The following is a 5,452-nucleotide window of genomic DNA, read 5'->3' as shown; positions in this document are numbered from 1 at the left end:
TGCTCTATGTGTGTGGGGGGGTCAGAGAGGGGCAATGGTGTTTTTTTCTGCTCTCTCAGATTTTGGTCCCCTCTGCTGCCCCCCACCAGCAAATTGGGCCCTTCTGGTGCTAGTTCCCAGATGTGTGGGCTTGTGCACCCTTCCAGACCTTGTGGGTCTCTCCAACGAACTCTCTGTGAGCTTGGAAGCCTCTCCCGGCACCTCGACCCCTGAAAGTTTTTTCCAATTAGTGCTTTTAGGCTTTATTTCCTGGCACTGTGGCCCTGCGTTTTGCGGTCTGTCTCACTGTTTGTTTTTTCACCTGGTTTATCTGTGCGTGAAAGTGTGACCACGGTCAGCCAGCCGCCTTGTGCCCTCACTGGGTCTGCCCGTTGCCACCCCATGCCTGGGATCTGCCAACCACCACCCATGTGCCTGGGTAGGTCTGGCCACTTTTTCCTGCGTGACCCGCTGACTCCGCCCCTCTTACCAGTCTGGATGGTTTGTTATTGTCGGACTTTGGTACAGTTTAATTTTCTCTCTGTTTTGGTTGCGTTCTGGTTTTTAAATATTTGTTGTTCATAAACTTGGTTCCGCAAGGAGGTACAATGTTTCCACCTACGCTTCCATCTTGGCTGGAAGTCCTTGGAATTATTAATACTAAAAAAATCTGCCAGGGAGGGGAATGAAGGGGGGGAATAGAACGACTGTAACAGCATAATCAATAAAAAAATAAATTCAAAAAAAAGAAAAAATAATCTGCCAGGTTTCCTTTGAGATGTATGAAGTTTTGCCTAGATTTCACACCAAAAATTTATGCAGAATTTTTATCTGCAAGGTAAAGTTCAAGAAAAACTGAAAGGATCCTTCTATTCCAAAGTGGAAATAAAAGAATTTCCTTGTTTTGGCTTTGTCTCTACTAAAATATGTAGAAAATTTGGAAGTTAAAGGGGGAATGACATTTATAGAGTTAATTTATGTAAAACTTAAAATCCATATTTGCAAAGATATTTTATCCATTGCAGGTATTCTACAAGGAGGATAGGGTGCTGTTCTCTACACACGGTATTTCTAACCTCTTTGAGACCCATACTTTTTTATATGAAACTTTTTTTATTGTTTATGCTATTAAGTTGTCCCAATTTTCCCCCCTTTGGCTTTCGCCACCCAGCCCATCCCCCCCTTCCATAGTCATTCTCCACATTGTTGTCCATGTCCATGGGTTCTTCATATATGTTCTTTGACTAATCCCTTCACCTTCTTTGAGAGTCCCCAACTCCCTCCTCCGCTCTTACTGCTGTCATTTTATTATTCTATGATTCTATGCCTCTGGTTCTATTTTGCTCATTAGTTTATTTTGTTCATTAGTTTCCTCTTATAAGTGAGATTATACTGTATTTGTCTTTCATCAATTGGCTTATTTCACTTAGCATTATAGTCTCCAGTTCCATCCATGCTGTTGAAAAAGTAGGTGCTCCTTCTTTTTTTTCTGCTTCATATTTTTCCTTTGTGTAAATGTATCACAGTTTTTTAATCTACTGAACTACTGATGGGCACTTAGGCTATTTCTAAATATTGGCTATTGTAAGTAGCACTTCTATGAATTCTTTTGAATTGGTGTTTTGGGATTCTTAGGGTATATCCCCAGCAGTGGAATTGCTGGATCAAAAGGCAGTTCCATTTTTAATTTTTTGAGGAAATTTCATACTGTTTTCCACAGTGGCTGGTTACTGAGTTTCAGCCAGGGAAGATGAAAGAATTCTGGAGATAGATGGTGGTGATGGTGCAAATATAAAAATTTCAATAAATTAAGAATATACGAGATCTGTCCGGAAAAAGTCCAGCCAGGGAGATTGGCCTGGAATGTACATATGTGAACAATGATGACGTCACTATTCTAGTTAGTTGGGGCAGTAGAGGCTGTTGAGTGAGCATGTGTATGGCATGGCTGTCTCATTCAAAATGACTGAGTGAGTAGAGCAATGGATCTGCATCAAATATCGCATTAGGCTTGAACATTCTTCCATGGAAACTATTCCGATGATTCAGAAGGCCTCAGCTATGTGCAACTGGTGACTGGCAGCTTCATCACAACAGTGCGCCCACTCATGCATCTCATCTCATGCAGAGTTTTTGGCAAAACATCAAATCACCCAAGTGACTCAGCCCTCCTATAGCCCAGATTTGGTGCCTTGTGACTTCTGGCTTCTCCTAAAACTAAAATCACCTTTGAAAGGAAAAAGATTTCAGACCATTGATGAGATTCAGGAAAATATGATGGGGCAGCTGATGGCAATTGGGGGAACTGTGTGAGGTCCCAAGGTACCTACTGTGAAGGGGACTGGCCCATCCTTGTCCTATATACAATGTTTCTTATAGCTTGTATCTTCTTCAATAAGTGTATCTGTTTTTCATATTACATGGCTGGATACCTTCTGAACAGACTTTGTATACTGAAAATAAGTCTACCTGCATCAGTGTTGGCACTTTGCAGCAGGAGGAGTAACTCTGTGGTGGGAAAATACTGATCTCATCTTTCTACAGTGAGGTGGACGTTCTCTTTGCTCCTCCACATCTAGTGCCTTCTCTTCTTCCTCCTCTGCCTTCTCCCTTTTCTTCTTCTTTCTCCTCCTCTTCTTCCTCTCCTTTTCTTCATTCTCTTCCTTATAATGTTTCTTATTTTGGTTGACTTTGCTATTTGGGAATTTGGAACCACTTGGAAGATGGACTTTCCTGCCGAATCTTAAATATTTTTCCTATGACACAGGGCTTACATGGTCAGTGAGCCCCTCAGCTGGAAAGAGAAGATGGGTGTTTCATTTGCTTTGTTGAATATGGAGTTTAAACAGCTTTTATTTTTATATTAACTGAACTTCCCCGAACTGGGTCCTGCTTATTACAAGAAAGAGTTCTTGTTGATTTTCTCTGTTCCTAATTTCCTCTGGAGCCAGGCCAGCATGTGGAAGGGAAAAGAGGGTAAACAGAGCCAGGAATGATTTCAACCCCCTTCCTATCTCCTGCAGTCCCAGGAGCATCCCACATTCAGTCAGGGAGGGAGGGAGGGAGGGAGGGAGGGAATTTTTCCTTATTCTTTATATTCTTGGTGCCACTAAAACACATCGAGGCAAAGAGCTTGGCTACTCTTTCATCTTTAATGGATGGCAAGGGATGTTTCCTTTTTCTCGAACAAAAAAAAGACCCTTGATTCTGGGTTTTGCTAAGGGTGGAAGAAAAAGCTTAAGGAGAGCAGGAAAGAAGTGAGAAGGAGCCGAAGTCTCATAGATGGGCACTGGGGTTGGCTCAAGGATCCGTCTGATTCTGAAGTTTCATTGCCAGCCAGTTACCAAGGATCTCTGTTAAGCTGAAGAAGAGCCCAACACCCCCTCCCCAGGATGTTCAGGGCTTCATTTGAATGCTTAATACTTTTTTCTCCACACACCTGGCATGAGGCATTCCAGTTCTTACAGATTGCAGTACAAAGATACACGGTTGTGAGATTGAATAAGCTACAACAATCAAAACTTTTTTCTACTTCATACCAAGTCTGGTTGCTCATGAGCCACCAAGAAGCTGGGTGATATCTGTCTATTTGCTTCGGTTACTAGCCAGGCACAAACCAGAGATCCCAAACTGGAAGACAAAGATCAAACCAGAGAGGACCGTGTAAAAGAAGAGCAGTGCTCGGTGGTGGTTGACAGCACACACCAGTCCGGCCACAGCAGTGAGAGGAAGGAAGACCCCCACAGCAATGCCTCCCTCAGTGACGTGGATGCTGGACACCAGGCCCCACGCAGCCACAGCAGTGAGCAACAGGCCTGCCTGCTTTAGCTTTATCCATCACTGAAGTTCACAGGAAGGAGGGATGGGCCTTTGTGCTGACAGCCCCATGCTCATCCCCCCAACCCCCAAACCCTTGGATCACCAGAGATCCACTTATTACGCTCAGCCTTCCGGATGGGTTGATTCATGGGAAATACGTGCAGAAGATTAAAAGATAGGAAGAGAGAAAAATCAGTATTTATTCCCCTGGCTCCCTTCTACCTCTTGCGGTCTGACAGTGGCTACGTTTTTATTCCTAAGACCACAGCTTCTCTGAGGAACCCCCTTCTCTTGCCCATGGCTCTTGCTGGCTTCCAGTAACTGCTCCCTTGCTTTACCCAGTAAGGCCTGGCCCAGCTAATAGCTTCCTAGTTTTGCTAGTCCCTAGTGTTCTGCCATCTCTTTGTTGTTTCTGTTATCCCTGTCCAAGCCTTTGTAATATCCTCTTTTCCTCCCAATAAAAGTTGAACTTCAAGAATACAAAGATTCAAAGAACTGTACTAACCTCTGTATTAAACTTTCTTCATTGACCATGCTGAGTGTGCTTGTGTTTCCTGGGGGCCCTGACTGATACACACCGTGCCCCAAGTCTGATTTTATAGCATTATCTATTTTTTCAGACCGATTACATGCTGGGAACCACATTAAATACTAGTGACACAATGATACATTTAACTAGTACCCTGTTCTTGGGTTCAAAGTCAAATTGGGGAAGACAAGTAAAAACACCATGGTAATACAGTGATCACAGTGATAAGCGCTATGATAGAAGAACAGTGCTGTGGAAGCATCAATGAAGAGCTTTAAAACTAGACTTGGTGGCGGGGACGATGGGGAGAGGGAAGGCTGTAGGGATGACTTCCTGGGTGAGCCGGCACTTGGGCTGCTCTATAGGACAAGTATGAAGAGGTAGAAAGGGGGCAAAGGGCTTTCAGGGCAACAAGAAGAGATTATGAAGGCACAGAGGCACAACACTCAGCTATCAGTTCAGGAGTGTTTGGCTAGAGAGAAGCAGTCGTGGTGAGAACGGGAAGTGAGGCTGGAGAGTGGGGCAGGGACAAGACCACGAAGGCCCCTGAGTGCCCCGGGACTAGTAGAGAGTCCACCCTGCAGGTTCAGCAGGCCCCTGAGTGCCCCAGGACTAGTATAGAGTCACCCTGCAGGTTCAGCACAGCCAATGTCTGGTTTTAACTGTGGGAGTGATACCATTAGGATTGCCTTTAAAGACTCCTTTGTCACAGGGTGGAGAAAGGAGTGGAGGAGGTCAAATTGGGGACAGGGAGGAGTCAGAGAACTGATTGCAGAATGGTAGAGGCTGTCTTTTCTGAAGTGTAGGGTATGATAGTTGGCTGGTTAGAAGAAAAAAATCCATTGATATGGGTATTCATAAAAATGATAATATTTAAAATATTTACTTTAACTTAAAACATGTACATTTACCAATATTACTAACTTTCTTGACTAAATCACATTCATAAAGACTTTAATTATTTTTTTAAATTGGAGAATTTAAAGGTACTTGTGAGGCAATCTGAGTGAAAGATACTTCTAGATATTTATAAGTCTTCCTCCATTTGTTTACATTTATCTGAGCTACACCTATGGTAGTCTTCAGTGAATTTCTCTAATCTAGTCTTTAAAAAATTAAATTTGG

The 5,452-nt window shown here is 43.3% G+C and overlaps 1 pseudogene; it reads right to left on the bottom strand.

The window, feature by feature from the left end:
• Positions 1-3,255: 3,255 nt before the first annotated feature.
• LOC119048104 (tetraspanin-31-like) lies at positions 3,256-3,947 on the bottom strand (annotated as a pseudogene).
• Between the last annotated feature and the right edge of the window lie 1,505 nt (positions 3,948-5,452).

This window comes from Artibeus jamaicensis, unplaced genomic scaffold (genome assembly GCF_021234435.1).
Source record: "Artibeus jamaicensis isolate MK-2021 breed Jamaican fruit bat unplaced genomic scaffold, CSHL_Jam_final contig_1715, whole genome shotgun sequence".
Classification (NCBI taxonomy): Eukaryota; Metazoa; Chordata; class Mammalia; order Chiroptera; family Phyllostomidae; genus Artibeus; species Artibeus jamaicensis.
Note: the sequence above shows the minus strand (reverse complement) of the source record. Positions and strands in the feature narration are given on the sequence as shown.